This window comes from Schistocerca piceifrons, chromosome X (assembly GCF_021461385.2).
Source record: "Schistocerca piceifrons isolate TAMUIC-IGC-003096 chromosome X, iqSchPice1.1, whole genome shotgun sequence".
Lineage (NCBI taxonomy): Eukaryota > Metazoa > Arthropoda > Insecta > Orthoptera > Acrididae > Schistocerca > Schistocerca piceifrons.
In genome coordinates, this window is record NC_060149.1 from 269,391,888 (window position 1) to 269,411,143 (window position 19,256).

Here is a 19,256-nt window from a genome sequence, read left to right on the forward strand (position 1 = left end):
AGAAATATATAACAGTTCGACCAGCCGGTCCTCTAAAACAATTTATCTTACTCTTTTCGGGTTTATAAATCGTTCCCAGCATTGTGAAAAGTGACGAGTATATGAACAGTATCTTTCCCATGTGCTAGGGGCGTTCAGTAAATAATACAACACTTTCCTTTCTCGACCAGTTTCGTTTGGGAAAAAAAGGCGGAATTTGTTGTGGGACATCGTGGAATATTCCCGCTTCAGTCCCTATAGTTCCGTGAGGTGGCCTTCAAATTGTCGTCCCTAACGGAGGTGGGTTCCAAGCAGAGAAGTGTCAACGAGTTTCTTTTGGCGGAAAGCCAGAGCACCGCAGAATTTTTTGCAGAATCTCTAAGCAGACGTGGCAGTGAACAAAAGCACGGTGAGTCGTTAAGCGAGGTGTCTGTCATCTTCGCAACAAGGTCGCGCAAACCTGTCCGATCTCCCTCGCGCCGCCCGGCCGCACACAGCTGTTACTCCTGCAGTGTTGCAACATGCAACCTGATTCGAGGTGATGGACAGATCACGATGAGACACCTCACTGCTTGAAAGAACGTCTCAGTTGGTGGTGCTGACAAACTGGCCTACCAATAGAGTGATATCAGGGGAGGCGGTCATAGAGGCCCTCGCAGTAAGGTGGCGTAATAGCGTCGCACTGAACGGAGATAACGTTGAAAAACAGGGCTTTGTAGCCGAAAGAGTGAAGAATAACAATTTATTGGAATCCTGAATAAAACTAACCTGATTTCAGAAGAAAGATATGTTGCATTACTTATTGAAAGCCCCTCGTACGTAAGGTGTAACGAAGTCCACCAGTGCACTCAAAGATTCCTCGTTCACCCGTAAAAAATTACTACTGTCATCAGGCACTGCTCCAGGTTCTACTAGGGCGTTTGTATGGCCAAGTAAAGAACGCCTTTCAAGTCATTTTTTCACCCATCGCCACTTCCCCTTGTTTTTATTTTTGCAGCACGTAGCGATTGCAATCGCCTCGACGTTCTCGCCACGATAACAAAAGTTCTAACTGATACGTACTGGGCATAAATATTGCACATTAATATTATATCGCCGGCCGTGGTGGCCAAGCGGTTAAAGGTGCTACAGTCTGGAACCGCGCGGCCGCTACGGTCGCAGGTTCGAATCCTGCCTCGGGCATGGATGTGTGTGATGTCCTTAGGTTAGTTAGGTTTAAGTAGTTCTAAATTCTAGGGGACTGATGACCTTAGAAGTTAAGTCCCATAGTGCTCAGAGCCATTTGAACCATAATATTATATCGATCTCGACCTCGTATTTTCGCGCAATTATATTGACACAATATTATAGCGGAATACATATCGAGCGTGCGAGGGCCCCGTAAGTAGGAAGCGGACGCCAGGAGCCGTGCGTGTGCCGTTATTGGCTGGCGCGCCGCCTGCCTGGATAGTAAGAATGGCAGGGATAATCGCAAGGGTAGCGCGCGGCCCGGCGTCGCCGCGAGATGCTGCGGATATTTCGATCGACCGCGGCGGCAGCGGCGGCCGGCCCGGCCGCTGTCGCAGTCCGCGAGCACCGCACGCCCGACATTCCCACGCAAAAACTCGCGCCCTCCCCTGCCATCGCACAATTAATACTCCTCTCCGTATCACGCGTCCTCATTTATTTTACGCGCTGCCCTCTTATTCCTTTTTTGTACGTCGTAAACATTTCTTTTGGGGGTTGAATATTTCAAATGAATTATCATTTTCATGAACTTATGCTGCTAAGAAATAACTCGAGCATTAGCAGAGAACTGAGGATATAATTCGTTTTGTGGTCGAAGCTCTCTTTTTTTGTCGTTGTTGGCTTCCTAATATATACTCTAAGAAAAAAAAGGAATATCACGAAGGAATTATCCGAATGGGACGGAATTCGGTAGATATAGTGTACACGTACAGACAAACAAATGATTACAATTTCAGAAAAATTCGGTGATTTATTCGAGACAAAGAGCTTCATACATCGACCAGGTCGATAGTGCGTAGCTCTACCTCTGGCCCTTCAACAAGCGTTTATTCGGCTTGACATTTATTGGTGGAGTTATTGCATATCTTCCAGAGGGATATCGTGCCAGACTTTGTCCAATTGGCGCGTTAGATCAAAAAAATACCGAGATGGCTGGAAGGTCCTGCCCTTAATGCTCCAAACGTTCTCAATTGGAGAGAGCTTTGGCGACCTCGCTGGCCAAGGTAGGGTTTGGCAGGCACGAAGACAATCAGTAGAAACTGTAGCAGTGTGCGGGAGGGAATTATTCTGCTGAAATGTAAGCCCAAGATGTCTTGTCATGAAGAGCAACTAAACGAGGCGTAGAACAAAGTTCACGTCCCACTGTGCTGTATGGGTGGCGTGGATGAACCAAAGAGGTCCTGCGATGAAAACAATTGGCACACAGATCATGAGTCCTGGCTCTCTGGCCTTACGGCGGGCGAAAGTTACCAGATCATCAGTCCTAGCTCTCGGGCCTTACGGCGGGCGACAGTTACCAAATCATCTGTCCTGGTTCTCAGGCCTTACGGCGGGTGACAGCCAGATCATCAGTCCTGGCTCTCGGGCCTTACGGCGGGTGACAGTTACCAGATCATCCGTTCTGGTTCTCGGACTTTACAGCGGGCGACAGTTACCAGATCATCAGTCCTGGCTCTCGGGCCTTACGGCGGGCGACAGTTACCAGATCATCAGTCCTGGCTCTCGGGCCTTACGGCAGGCGACAGTTACCAGATCATCTGTCCTGGCTCTCGGGCCTTACGGCGGGCGACAGTTACCAGATCATCTGTCCTGGCTCTCGGGCCTTACGGCGGGCGACAGTTACCAGATCATCTGTCCTGGTTCTCGGGCCTTACGGTGGGCGACAGTTACCAGATCATCTGTTCTGGTTCTCGTGCCTTACGGTGGGCGACAGTTGCCAGATCATTTGTCCTGGTTTTCGGGCCTTAAGGCGGGCGACAGTTACCAGATCATCTGTCCTGGCTCTCGGGCCTTACGGCGGGCGACAGTTACTAGATCATCAGTCCTGGCTCTCAGGCTTTACGGCGGGCGACCAATCAGGTTGGTATCCACCACTGTTCAGGGCGTCTCCAGACACGTCTTTGCTGGTCATCGGGGCTCAGCTCGAAGAGGGACTCATCACTAAATACGGTTCTACTCCAGCCAATGAAATTACAGACCGGAAACCTGTCCAGAGACGCCCAGGACAGCGCTGGGATGCCAAACAAACTGTCCCTCGCCAAACTGCCCGAAAACCAGAGTGATAGTCCGAAATGACATTTCATTTTATAACAGGACCCCTTTGTTTGTCATTCACGGCACCCTTACAGAACGGCGGTACGTCGACGATATTCCATTCCCCGTTTTGTTGCCCTTCATGGCAAGCTATCCTGTACTTACATTTCAGCAACATAATGTCCGCCCGCTCACGGCGACAGTTTCTACTGCTTGTCTTCGTATTTGCCAAACCCTACCTTGGCCAACAAGGTCACTGGATCTCTCATCATTTGAGAACGTTTGTTGCGTTGTGGGCAGGGCCCTCCAAACATCTCTAACGCGCCAGTTGGACAGGATTTAGCAAGATATCACATAGCAGGACAGCCAACAACTCTGTCTATCAATGCCAAGCCGAATAAGTGCTTGCATAAGGGCCAGAGGTATACCAACGTATTATTCATTTGCTCAATTTGTGAAGCTTTTTCTCTTGAATAAATCATCCAATTTTTTTCTGAAATTGTAATCATTTGTTTGGCTGTACGCGCACATCACATCTACCGAATTACGTCCCATCCGGATAATACCTTCATGGTGAGACTTTTTTTTTCTTAGAGTTTATATTGTGGTAGTAGGGTTCTGCCTCGAGCAAAGCTGAAAAAACCAATAATTTCATTTTCGTCCTACCATTTTGGTAATTGTATATAGCAAATACAAAAATATTCTGATTAATTGCATATGACAAACTGGAACAAAATATCAGCAGTATTGCTGATATTAATTTAGAGATGTTGCACCATTGCGATTTCTGACACAACAATGATGATTACGATCGCATGAACTCGGGGATGAACATCGGCAGCTAGCAAGTTACAGGGTGAGGTGAAACCAAAGAAACTAAGTGACAGTTTTCTCGTTACGAATTTGTAGAACACGCGAAAGAATGTCGGAATCCATAACCTTTAGGTGATTTTATGCCGTCAACCCGATTTCGGTGGCGACACCCGCGAACTGCAGCTTGGAGTGTTTCTTTTAAAAATTTAGATATTTGTAATCGCGTAGAATTGCATTAAGGGGTGAAACACAGCCACATGAAGATAGGTATGTAATACGAAGGTACACTTTTTTTGTTAATAATCTTATAAATGTAAATAGTAATCTCAAAACTGCTATGTATTGTCACGAAAATTTACTTTACATGTTATCCGACAGAGAATAAATGAATCCACTGACAAAGGTGAAACTTCACCGAAACATGTTTGGGTGTTAAACAAGAAGAATTTCTGTTTTCTCAAGGCAGAAACACATTTATACGCAATAATATTTTGATCTCGAGGGTTGAATGTCGGTTGCCACCATCTTGAGAGTGTGGCACGGAAGCAATAAACGATGTAATAATTATTTTCTTCATGGTGAATATGCTGAACTCAGGAATGAGTGTCAGTAGCTAGCAACGTATAGGCTGAGAAAAAACCAATGAAACTAAATAACAATTACATTTTTCGTAATGAATTAAAGAGCAGGGAAACAAAAATATTCTTGTTTGACGACGGCTTAGAAATTCTGGTAGACACCAGATCACTTCGAAAATCAAATGAACAGCATGGATAGTGTCATGAAAAGAGGTTGTAAGACGTACATCAGCAAAGGTAGAGTAGTCGTTGTGTAGTCGAATTAAACAGATGATGCTGAGAGAATTAAAGTAGAAAATAAGACGAAGTTGTGGATGACTTTTTCTATGTGGGCTGCAAAGTAACTGGCGATGGAATAATTAAGAGTATGAAATGCAGACTAGCAATAGCAAGAATAGCTTTTCTGAAAATTATAATCACCCTCTAGCAACACTATATGTTATGTTGGATGAAAGAGAAGAATAAATAATTCTTTGTGTTAGAAGATACCTCACAAAGAATAATGTATCAATACTGTAGTGGTTGTAGAACAGGTGATAAGAAAAAGAAAATTACAGTCTTATGAACATTTATTGAGAACTCAAACAGCAAGTTAACGAAAAGAATATTCGTATTTTCTTAGAAAAAGAAAAACAGAAAAATTATGTGCTGAACAGGATAATTAAAGGTTAAACAATGATCGAAGGAAAGTTCAGACAATTCAAGGATTTTAGAAGTGTCTTAGACGCGCTGGAAGAACTAGAAGCACAGGGAAGAACCTACGTACAAGAAAGAACGTTGCAACTTACAGAACGAGAAAAAAGAAAAGAAACAGCGTAACCGTTAAGACGTAATGCAAATGAAACAGGAACACAGTGAAAGGCGAAAGTATTACAATAAATTGTAAATGGAGCATAGTCCATAGTTTTCAATATAATGTCTACATCTACATTTTTACTCCGTTAGCGATCTGAAGGTGTGTGGCAGAGGATATTTAATTCAACATAGTTTGTTCCCATTCTCTTCCATTCGCGAACTGCGCGTGTAAACAACGACCTATAAGCCTCTGAATAACCTTGCTTTTCCGTGATTTTTTCAAAGGCCGCTGGCAGCACTTGATCCGCATATCGTACCAAATCCCACGGCAACCATACTGAGCACACATTAGGCTTCCTTCCCGACGTTACACCTGTTTCCCTGAGGAGCACATCGCCCACCCGATGTTGGTGCTCTCAATGGCGAGAATATTTATCATCTGTGTTTGTCAAGATTTTTGAGGAAGATCGGCCCCAGTCCCAACAGATAAGACGTCTTGTGGTGGCTAACATGTATTTTCAGTAAACTGTAACGCTTTCTATCTATTTTAAACAAACGTGGACAGCCGTGTGGTGAGTAACCACATTCACCTTTCATATGGGGAAGCGTTCAAATGTCAGCTACCTTCTGGCAATGACGAAATGCCACATCAGATGCGTCTGAAGTCTGAAGGTTCAAGAGCCGTCACGATTTCCAGCTGACATCACTGGCCCCAGAGGTGCCTCAGCCATCGACGTAGATGTCACATCGCCATCACATAAAAGATTCCATCTGCCACTCATTGCAGTGACAGTGATCCGCAGCGAATTGATGCGGACATAGAAGACGCAGAAATGTTGAAAATGGAAATAATCATGATCGGAGACAGGTTAACGAGGATAAATGCGCTTTATGAACTGTCTAATCCTCGCTCAATATAAGACGCTGTAAATATACTTTTACGTTCATCGAACAGAGAAAGTAGTGAAGGACTAGCCTTGAGGATAAAAATAACTGTAAACTGCAGAAACTAGAATGACAATATGGTGAAGGTGAAGAGTGCAGAAGATAGAAGAAACGACGGAAATACTCAGTTTTGAAGGAGAAAATAACAACACACGTGCCGAGCAACAAAATTTCATGTAGCAGTCTAGTATTTGGCGAAGAAACATTTTTCAAAACGAATGGACAGCTGCCTAAAAATGACTTGCGATTGGTAAAACGTGTTCTTGAATTATGTATTTGATGCAAAGACCTGCGTTTTCTTTGCGCTGGTACAATAAATGGGCATATCCGGCCGCCTCCGTCGCTGCGTAGTATGAAAAGTTGGACAAGAAGAAAATTGATCGAAACCGTGTGGGGTTTTACAAATGGATGTCGAAAAGGAAGGCAGCAAGCATAATCCGAAACAAAGGTAAGTCAGGTTGTACACACTAGAATAGTTGTGCGCGGGAAGTACATGGTCTTGGGTACTAGGAGTAATTAATTGCTGCAGCTTACCAGATTAATTAATCTAGTAATGGAAGGCGATTAGCGGGTAAGAACTGTGGGTCAGGGCAAAGACTGAGAAATATACTAGACACTATCAAGCTTGGTACGTGTAACAGGAATAAATCAACGGCTGTGTAAACCAGTGCACAGAAAACTTACAAAAGAATATCATTTTTTGAGGGGTCGCACTTGAAGTTGCAAACTACGTTAAGTTTTTCAGTTTGGTGCCACTCTTGTGTCATGGGAAAGCGTGATCATAAAGTGAAGCAGTATTTATCGTGGACTATAATCTTCGATACGAATACTGGCCAGCAAAACGTATACTTTGTTTTTGTAATGCTTTACACCAAACATTTCAGTTGATAATGAAATGGTAAACATTAGAGATGAAACACATTTTCAGATGTTCTAATGGACTACATTACAATCAGAACATCAATAGATAGTGCGCTAAAATGCGTGAAATAATTGAAACCTTAATGTTTCCCCATTATAAACAGTGTCAGGCCCGTGGTATATCGTATAGGTAACGTTTCGTAATTGCATAATAAGTGACATATAACAGCATAAGAAAATTACACTACAAAAACTTCGAAGGCAAGAAAGCGAATACTTGTCACAACACAACTTCATAAATACTGAGGTTGATCAATATTCTTGTTGCACAGTTAGGTACGAGCTGGTACACTGCGCGATAATACCAATTTAGAGTTGTGGTAAATCCAAAATAAAAGCGAAGTTTCTTTGTTTTTCCCAAACAACGAAAGGTACAGTAAATGTAAATTTTAACGGTACTCGCTGTTTTAAGTGTTTCAGATTTCTTCGCTGCTGGAGATTAGGCTAAAGGTAAGAGGTGAGGGTCTTTACAAGTTAAGGTAAAGCTCTCACGTTCTGGCCCTGGTGGACCAATCAGGTCCGACCGACCGCCATGTCATCCCTTGACCATTGCGTCAACGGATGCGTGATGGAGATGCAGGCGGTCAACACACCGCTCTTCCAGCCACTGTCGTGTTTCATGACCTTGGAACTGCTTCTATTAGGCCGAGTAACTCCTCAGTTGACGTAATGAAGCTGAGTGCTTCACGTATCAAGCCGTTCCACCAAAGGCAAAAATCCCTTGCAGTGCCGGGAATGAACTCGGGTCCCCCTGACGGCAGTCTGCCGCCCTGATCACAGCGACAGAGGCGGACGCGTATATACTGCAGCAGCACAAAAATAACGGAACTCTAAAATTTGGCACGTAGTTTCAGAAAGGTCTCCGTACTTGTGGCAAGTCAGAAGAGGACATTTTAGTGGTCGCTGTATGCACGTGTTTATGTTTGATGCCTAATGCATCGATACCTCTAATTCTCCAGAACTTTCGTTCGAAACGGCTGGACGGTCCTCACCAGCACACAGCTATTTACAGCAGCTTATTACAGATAATACATACTTACAGGGCAGCGCGGAGTAGCCGCGCGGTTTTCCTCCCTCGGGCATGGGTGTTTGTGTTGTTCTTAACATAAGTTAGTTTAAGTAGTGTGTGAGTCTAGTGGCCGATGGCCTAAGAAATTTGGTCTCTTAGAAACTCACACATATTTGAACATACTTACATTATATATTTCTAGCCCTACAGACCACGCATTGCTTCCACAAACTTCTCCGTTCCTTTCTGATTGGATCTTTTTTCCTCCTAGTGTGTTCAATCCCCAGGGCCGTCAGGTCATTCGCCAGATCTCCATCCAGCGCTGCCTTGGTTGTCCTATATGTCATTTGGCGTTTGGTTTCCCGTCAGGTGCTTTCTTCACTGTCTTCCCTGTGGCATACGGGCTACATGGTCCGCTTACTTGACTCTTGTGCTCTTCAGCTTCTGTAGAAATGTTGGTTTGTTGCATCAAGAAGTAACTTTCGTCGTTCTCCCTCCTCCTACATTCTCCTTTATCTCTAAGGTGGGTCCCCATATCATCATCATTACTTGTCTTTCAAGTATTAATAGTTTTTCCTTTTCTCGTTTAGTCATGCTCCAAGTTTCTGAACCGTACATGACTGCTGGGCATATCGCTGTGTTATAGACTCTCACCTCATTGTTTGCTGATATTGATCTTGAACTGTGTCTCCCTGAGGGAATACATGCATTTCGTCCTCACTGATATCCTTTGCTTGATGTGGATTCCTATATTATGGCAAATAATATGTTTATTAATTCTGTAACGAATATATGTTTTGAACTGTGTCTGTCAAATGCAAATCAAATGAGGTTAGTACTGTTGACCTTCTTCATTTTCTCTCTCTCTCTCTCTCTCTCTCTCTCTCACACACACACACACACACACACACACACGACTTTTGGGAACAAAATTCTAGTCTTTGTTTCAAACAGTATCTGGCGGCCACCCATTATCCTTCTACCTGCATTCAGTGAATTCTAAATATAAATTTAAAAATTAAGAGTTTTAGGTCCCTCTCAAAGAAGATGGTACAGCTGTGTAAGGTCATTGGTGACGTAATTAAAGGCTGTCAACAGTCATCAAACATTCTTAACTGAGTAGATTTGTCTGTGAATTATTTGTGAGTCCAGAGTTCACTACACAGTTCGATGCGAGAGGTACACAGTTTGCCGCAGTGATGACAGATGTTCTTGGTGGAGCAGCTCCTATCCTTCCATTTTGTCTCAGAATTTCCTTTTCTTTTCTACGCTGCAGCTTATCAGTCGGTATTTGTCCGCCTTTTCTTCAAAACTAAGTTCCCCGCGATAAACTTGTGATCTTCAGGACGAACTGTCAAGACCTAAGGTCAAAGTTGTCAACATTAATGTGGCACATCTTCTTGTTAGCCTTAATTACATTCTTAAATCGTTTCCTCTGGCATCCTACACAGCGGGTGCGCTTTTTTAACTCGGAGTAAATCATTTGTTTGGTAGTGCGGTTATTAGTCATGCGGACTACACGTCCTGCCCATCGTAACTGGCGATATAAAACCATCGCTTCTAAACTGTTGCATGTGTGTCCTCAAGAATGCTGACATCTGTCTTAGCATGTTACATATGGAATCCAATTCAGGCTTCGGTGGTGATTCTGTTTCAGCTTTTTAAGATGCCATCTGTAGCACTTCCAAGTTTCAGATCCATAAAGCAGGGTGGGAATTACAACTGAATTGTATACGATGATCTTTGTTGCAACATTGACATCATGACTGTCAAGTACTCTACAGCTTAGACCTGCAAATGATGTTCCGGCACGATTAATTCTGTACTGGATTTCCGAATCTACATTCGCATTTGATCGGAGGATGTTGACGAGGTAAGGAAAGCTGTTCAAGACACACTACGTCGACGGTGACACATATTTCCGTCTTTCGCAAATGCTGGTTGGTGAAGGATCAGTATCATACTGGTTTCAATTTGAGACCAATCTTTTTGAACGCTTTGGAGAAGGCATTCAGGGTTAACTCTACTTTGGACTGACTACAACTGCGTCATCAGCGCACTGTAATTCAAACAATGCTACAGAAAATGGTACAGTTCTTGCTTTGAGACGGCTCAAATTACACATCTTCCCTATTTCTCGGCGAAGATTATCTTTGGTAAATCGCATGACAGTAGCAACATTAGCGGTACTTACTGCAGTCTATGCGATTTCCTTTCTTAATTATGTCAAACTGCCAGACTATTTCTGAAATTAGGAGGCATTTCTTCAGTGTTCCATATCTTAACAGTCAGTTCATGTACGTTTCTTATGAGCTCCTCACATTCTTTGATAACTTCCTCTGATATAACATCAAGACAAGAGGCCCTGTGTTGCTTTACTTGGTTGACAGCACACTTAACTTCATCTAATGCTTAGGATCCACGTTCTCCTTTTATGGGTGCTTGTTCTATTATTCCCGATTCAGAAGGTCTTAAAAATGTACCCTCCACCTATTCACGATGAGGCAATTGATCTTCTAGAAGTGTACTCTTGTTCCTAGACCAAAGTGGATTTCTACCAAAGATGGTTGGACCATAAATAAGTTCCGTGGCTTGGAGGAACTGTCGTACATCTTTATCTGTTTAATATTTGTTATCCACCACTCATTCTTCAGCACACAGATAGCTGTTTGTAATTTTGCTTTGGTAAGACGAAAGGCTTGTTTCTTAGCGATGGAGTTCACGTCTTTTCGCCATGCTTTCAAGGCTTTTCTCTTCTGAGATCAATGCTTCAAATTGTTCATTTTCGTCAAACAAGTTCTGATGTTTCTAATTTCTATATCCTAATCTTTCTTCGCAGGCATCCAGAATAGTGGTCTTCAAGTTCTCCCAGTGTTGTATTACATCATGATGAAATTCCTTAAAATGTGTTTGATGAAGCTGTTTCCTGCACTGCGAGGCATGTTCTGACTTACCCAACTTCTCAATATCAAATGTGCGTCCACAGTTCTTGTTTTGTTTCCTCTTCTGGGCGGATAGTGACAAACGCATGATGGACCTAATAAGTCAGTGATCTGTCCATCAGTCATCGACTCACGTCATTGCTTTCGTGATGAAAACATGGCGTAGTTTTTTCTTGCGAGCAGTTAATGAGAAGCCAGTGCTTCTGTCTAAGGTGCTGCCATGACTTTTTTAATACATCCTTTTCACAAAAGAGGGTGTTGGTAATTGTTTATTCGTGTTCGGCACATTTTGTGAGGTGTCTAGTACCACTGGAGCTTGACAACTCCCTTCTTGTTTGTGGCACCACTTCACACTTTTTGGTCCTTACCCATTCTAGCCAAGTAAGGCTATTTTGTCTTAGTGTTTGATGTCTGACAGGACCCCTGGTAGCTGAGTGGTCAGCGCGGCGGAAGGTCATATCTAACGGCCCGGGTTCGATTCGCGGCTGGGTCGGAGATTTTCTCCGCTCAGGGACTGGGTGTTGTGTTGCCCTTATCATCGTCATTTCATCCCCATCGACAGGCAAGTCACCGAAGTGGCGTCAACTCGAAAGACTTGCACCAGGTGAACGGTCTACCCGACGGGAGGCCCTAGCCACACGACATTTCCATTTCCATGTCTGACAGGATGTCATCGAGATCAGAATACAATATTTCTTTGATATCGTCACCAGAGTCTAGAATTGGAGCATATGCGCTGATCATTGTGGCATGCTTGTTCCCTTTCAATCGAAGTCTTAATGTCATGAGGCGCTTTTTACGCCCAGTTGGAAGCTCCGACACGTCCCTGAGAAGCTTGTTCCAGATAGCAAAGCCCACTACATGAATTCGATGTTCATTGGAAGCCCGTCCCTTCCGGAAGAAGCTGTGCCGTACACCTAATCCACTAGCAAGGCGGATTTCCTGGAGTGCTGCTATGTCCATGCTGTATCTTCTTAACTCTCTGCTTCCGGGCATTCCATTTGCACCGTCATCAGTGAGTATTTTTACATTCCTCGTTGCGAAACATAATTTCTCGTCCTTTCTACCGCACTGAAGTTATACCACTATACACGGTAGTAAGAAGTTGCTGACTGATTAGGGCGCCTTTTGTAGCCCCTTTCCCCATATGAGGTATGCCGAGTGGGCCCTAAATAGAATTACTCAGTTTTAGATGCAGCAGTCGAACTGCTCTGCAGCGAAAACCCTAAACAAGACGACCGATCACACACTACCGCCTACATCCTAAGCTATCACTAGAGTCCTGTAGACATCATAATCCTGGCCCCGACGCAAGTTTTTGATCGCTGCAGGACTTGCGGAAGAGTCAGTGTTTTGTTGGAAGGCTGCTGTACGTGACGTCTTATAGGGTGAGACATCAATAAAGGCACTATTCTTGATGACCTGGGAACTATGTTCAGTGCAAAGCAAATACAAGGCAGCTGATGAACTCCTAATTGTTGCTGTCTTCATTCGCCTTTCCAGCGGAGACAGGACTCACTGTCCTAACATCTGGTCCATCATTGGGGAATGTCTGTGCCGGTGACGACAAGTGGCACATCCGCCTTTAGGGGAAGTTTCCCGTCCAAGGGCAAGAAGTGCCCTAATCACTACCAGCTCGTCCACATTCCTGCAGAGGCGTTTGCGCGGTAGCGGGGGACTCCTTACACCGGCAGTCAACAGTTACTTCCCGAAATCATAGAGATGGTAATCAGTGTCTACCTTATGCTCCGACCCAGTTTCAGCAGGGAGCTAAACGGAATGTCTTATTTCGTTGTAAAATGCTTCGAGCTGTGCAGAACACAATTTTCGTGACGTGTGTCCCACCCAAATTTGCCTATTTGTCTTAGAGATTTTCAATTTCAAATATTTTTATTCATAATCAACCATTAAATTGACTTAAAAAGATATTTATTTTAGTAGAGGCAGTCTTCCAGATCAGTCTGCTATTTTTGATGTGATCGTTTCTGTGCATAATTTTTTAAAGAGAAATGTGGGTGTTTTCTTCTTATTACAGACGTACATCAATGTACACCATAACAGTCTCTCGTATTACTTAAAATCTCAGTACAGGATTGCCTTTGACTACTTTTACTCTCTTGGCAGAACACTAGTTTAAATGCTAGCCTGGTAGAAACGATAAAAAATTGTTTTATAATTCTATTCCCAACATTTTCATGCTAAGTCTGAAAGTCGATATACCCTGTTTCTGTTTGGATACGGAGAGAAACTGTGTATATGCGCTCCTATTCTGTTGTAATTATGTGTTTAGACTAAACCTACGTGTACGAGAGTTTCTGACAGTTGTCGGTAGTGAGCAAAGTTAACCTACAGGAAGTGTTCTGTAATATCGATCTCCATTACTAATGAAGACTCGTCTGTCACAAGTAGTAGAATATTAGAGTATCCATGGAATTATAGTGAATCATGTTCTAAGACAACGATTCTAACAATTAACAGGCCCGTAGTACTTTCGTTTTGAGGTCCCTCTCATTTGAATTGACTACAGCAGAAGAGTTTGATAAAATAATACAGCAAGCACTTCGCAAGGAAGACGATCACTTTTCAACCCTCTTCAGCTTTCACTGAATTTCGGTCCGCTTTCCAATCAAAGCACTGCCACGAAATAAGCTTTCCTGATAAGAACGGGGGGTTATTCGTGTCGAAAACGGCTGTTACTTTGAAGACAGTATTAAGACATATCACAATTTTCCTCCTCATTAGCAGTTTTTGAAGTCTTAGGCAAGTAAATCAGTAGTAGAATCAAACAAGGTTTCCTGAAAGTATTCGAAGGATCTGAAAACTTCATCAAAGCTTCTTTCTAGACATTGTCCATTCCATTCAACTGCACTTCCAAGTCCTTTGCTGTTCCTGACAGAATTACAATGTCATCGGCAAACCTCGAAGTTTTCATTTCTTCTCCCTAAACTTCAATGCCTTCTTCAAATTTTTCTTTTGTTTCCTTTAATTCTTGCTCAGTGTATAGATTGAACAACGTCGGGGATAGGTTACAGACCTGCCTCACTCCCTTCTCAATCACTGCTTCCCTTTCGAACCCTTGAACTCTTTTAACTGCTGTATGGTTTCTGTACAAGTTGTGTGTAACCTTTCGCTTCCTGCATTTTACCTCTGCTATCATCAGAATTTCAAAGAGTGCATTCCAGTCAACATTCTCTGAAGCTTACTCTAGTTCTACAAAAGCTGTAAACGTAATTTGCCTTTCTGTAACCTTTATTCTAAGATAAGCCGTAAGATCAGTATTGGGTCGATGTTCCAACATTAATACAGAACGCAAAGTGATTTTTCCCGAGGTCGGCTCCTATCAGTTTTTCCATTCTTCTGTAAATAATTCGTGTAAGTATTTTGCAGCCATCAGTTACTAAAGTGATAGTTCGACAATATCACACCTGTCAGCACCTTATTTCTTTGGAATTGGAATTATTACATTCCTCTTTAATTCTGAGGGTGTTTCGCCTGTCTCGTACATCTTGCAAACCAGTTGGAATAGTTTTATCATCGTTGGCTGTTCCAACGATATCAGCAGTTCTGAGAGACGTCGATTGCTCCAGGGACCTCAGTTCGGCTTAGGTCTTTCAGTGCTGTGTCAAATTCTTCTCACAGTATCATATCTTCCGTCTCATCTTCGTTTACATTTTCTCTTTACATAATATTTCCTTGAAGTGCGCTTCCCTTGTATAGCCCCTCTATGGGCTATCCATTCCAAAATCGACACTTCCCAAGTGTGTAAAGAAACCGGTGCACATAAAAGGGTTGGTTGTTACAAGGAACTAAACGAGACAAACGAACAAATATTGTGGCATTAGCGACAGACATTCTTCGCATGGTACAGTTCATTCAGCGTCTCTGAGCGATAAGGCAATTTTATATTTTCTGGAATCGTGACAGGTAAATTAGCCAAATCTGAAGTTAGTGCTCCTCGTGCTGTTCGAAACATTTTAGTTTGCGCTCACTTATGACCGTATAAATTCTCTCTCATTTTTCAATGAGGGCAGAGCCACAGCGGAAAGAAACGCAGCCAAATATAATTTTACTGCTGAAAAGTGTTACTCACTCTATTGACAGAACTAAAACTATTTTTCTTATGTACTTTTTCAATATGGACGTAGCTACACTGACTTGTCGGTGTCACCACAGACGTCGCGATAGTACTTCACTGTCCTCTGTGTGTGTGGACTCAGATGTATATGCGGCTGTTTCGGAAAGCTGAGAGTAGTGAGCAAAGCTAGTCTACCGGAAACGATCTACAGCAGAGATCTTCATTGCTGTTGCAATTGTTGCTGCGGCTATTTGTCTGCTCATCGATGTCATTAGATATGAAGCAATATATGAGTTGAGAAAGATGAGAGGAGGCATTGGTCGTAGTCTGAAGGGAACCCTTCTTTCATTCGTCTACATAACTTTTAGGGACTTCAAGAAAACTAAGCTCTAGCTGGGTGGACAGAAATTTAGACGCTCCACGCAGCTATGTGTGGCTTAACCACTGCGCCGCCTTCTCGGAGCGTCTGGTGCTTCTCTCAGAAAAGTGTGTCACGTCGTGTATTTCTTATCGTACGTCACCCAACGAGGTTCGGGATCTTTCTGCAATTTTCATACTTCCAAACCAGCAAAACTGATACACATATATCGATCTGGGCATAAAAAGTCTTAATCGAAATTTAGAGTACGTCATGAATTGCTATTGTGACTTCTAAACTCACGTTATGTTTAGAATGCTGGGCGATTGGGGGGGGGGGGGGGAGTTCTTTAAAATATGATTATCGAAATCTCAGTAAATATATGTAGTAAATTCTGTACCTACATCTACATGATTAGCTCGCAGTTACACTTAAGTGTTTGGTAGAGGGTGCTTGGTACCACTTTCAGACTATTTTTTCCACTTCCGAGTAGGACGTGGGTAAAATAACACTTATTCCTTCTGTGTGAATACTCTTCTCTATTTGATCACGATGGTCATTTCTCCCCGTGATGGTGCGAGCCAGTAAAATACTTTGGCATTCAAAACAGGAAGCTGATGATTCAAATTTTATGAACAGATCTCACTGCAATAAAGAACACCGTTTTTATAAGGACTGCCACCCCATCTCGCTTTATCATATCTCCTATTTCGCGTCAATACAGAACTAGCTTTCCTCATTTGAATTTTTTCGATGTCCTCCGTCAATCCTACGTAGTAAGGATCTAATATTACGGAACAATATTCCGTAAGAGGACGGACAAGCGTAGTGTAGGCAGTCTCTTTAGTATATTTGTTACACCTTATAAGCGTTCTGTCGATAAAATATAGTCTTTGGTTCACCATCCCATTCAACATTTTCTGTGTGATTTTTCCAGTTTAAATTGTTCGTAATTGTACTCCTTTGACATTTGGTTGAATCGACAACCTTTAAGTTTCAACTTTTAAAACTCTGTACGTTTCTTTTCTTTATCTTTCTCTTTAATCATCCGTCTTCAGACTGCTGTCCTGCGCTAACGTCTTCATCTCGCAGTGGCCCCTGCATCTTACGTCTTCAATTATATGTTGGATGTATTTCAATCTTTGTCGCTCCCCATGGTTTTAACCCTACACGACACACTCTAGTGTCACGAAGGATATTCCCTGATGTTTTAACACATGTCCTAACATTCTGTCCCTTCCTCTGGTCAGCTTTTACCATATATTCCTTCCTTTGCCGATTCTGCGGAGAGCATTCTGATTCTTTATTTTATCAGTGTACCTAATTCTCAACATTCTTCTTTAGTAACACATCTCAGAGACCTAATTTCGTCTACTTCGTGATCAGTTTTGATGTTAAGTTTCTAGCTGCTCTCGTATCTGCTACTACGCTTTACTTTTGTCTCTCAATTCATATTCTGTACACTTTAGGCTGTGCATTCCATTCGATAGATTCTGTAATTCTTCTTCACGTTCACTGAGGACGGCAATGTCATGGGAGAATCTTGTCGTTGTTATCCTTTCACTCTGAATTTTAATCCCACTCTTGAAACTTTCTTTTATTTCGGTGTATAGATTGAACAGTAGGGGCGAGTACTTCGTTGTTGCTCTTTCAGTCTTCTTGTTCCCCTTTCTGTCTTTTACATACGGTATGTGACCCGTTTTTTCATACAGCTAACACCTATTTTTCTCAGAATTTCAAATATCTTACACCATTTTACACTGTCGAACGCTTTTTCTAGGTCGATGAATCCCAGGAGCGTGTCTTGATTTTTCTTCAGCCTTGCTCCCGTAATCAAACGGAACGTCGAAATCGCCTTTCTAGTGCCTTTACAATTCCTCAAGCAAAACTGATCATCATCTAAAAGATCCTTAATTTTGTTTCCCATGTAACCGAATATTTACGGAGTTTTCTTAGTACTCATGTGGAGGACCTTTTTTCTTTTGTTTATTCGGATATCTTGTCTGAATCATTTTGTAATTCGCTTTGATCTTCTGTTATCTTCACAAGACGGTAAACGGCGACATAATCTGCAAATAGTACGAGACAGCTGCTCTGATTGTCTCATAAATCGTTTGTATAGATTAAGAACAGCGGTGGGCCTACCACACTTCCTTGAGGAACCCCAGAAATAACTTCGGTTTCACTGGATGACTTCCCGTCAAACACAACATTGATCCGTGGAGGGGCAGTACCAGGTGTTCCCTCTGGCCAGGTCCTGTGACAGGGTAAAGGATTGGACGGTGCTACTACTTGGGACAAGCTGACGTAAAAATGCCAAATAGCAAAAGCGTCGTATGTAGATGCTTAGGATCGTACTTAAGAGATTAACGTCAGGCCACGCACCTTCCTGAGCTTACGCACGGCTGCAGTGAACCGAAGAATGTTAATATCAACAAGGACGCCGTTCCATTGGCTAGATATAAAAGCAGAGGGAGAGGAATGTTGTTCCTTGACTTTTGACATCGGCCGTAAGGCTGGGCCAAGCAGCCGACCATCTCTAATGATAACCGGTTTTGAAAACGAGATTAGCTAGACCGACTGCGGACCCTTGTTCCTCGACGATGTGCGTACATTCAGCATCCCAACTGCGTTTCTGTTAACTAGGAGAAAGTACGCTCACCAAAGCAACATTACACCAAATACTGTGACAGTCTATAAATATATTAACGAATCACTGTCAATGGAAGCTCCATATCCGCAAGAGCAAATTTGTGTGAATTGTACCATATATTCATTTATTTATTCTGCCGGCAGTCGAATATGTACATCATGTCTATCTGGTTAAGAAAAGTGATACCGAGGGAAAAAAAGAATGATACAATAAAGCTGTCTTAATCTTTTGGCTATCCTGTCTTAAATTTCCAGCACTCTAAAACAAGTTTCTGAACTATTTTTGGTTGTGAAGTGGGATTATGAAGTGTGACTGCACAATACTATTTCCTTTGTTTTCGTTTACTGTTCGAAATGGATGAATGAAGCAAGTAAAAGTTTAAGTACCAGAAAAAAGTGTCCCGCGTACATTGTAGAACTCGTGAAACTATTGCTTGCAGTAGGTACGTGCCGTCTCTGGTTTATTGATTCCGCTTTTAAAGCGAAGAAATGACAGATTAATGCTCTATACGCGTACTTCAGTGGTAACCTAGCCGTTTCTTGTGATCTGAGTAGTAAATAGCAAGTTGAGTCAAGGGCACAAATCTCTTCTTTACGGATATAATTACCGCAATTTCTTTGAAGTGGGGATAATTTCCAATTTCATTGTAGTAATAATAAGGGGTAAATTGAAAAGTCTTTCAGGTGGTCTGCAGCCAGAAGCTCCTAAACGACAAATTACTAAAACGGTACTCAACTCTTGAAACGTTTTTTGACGTCAATAGTAGAATTGAAACCTATAGTAGGCGATGGCAGTATAGTTCTAAGATTCCTTAAAGAAAAAAAAGCGTATTGTTACTGACGTTCTGACACTCCAAGAGTAATAAAATGAAAAAGGGGTGAAGTTACATAAATTCAGTATTTATCTTAGATACTTTAGGTGTTTCTT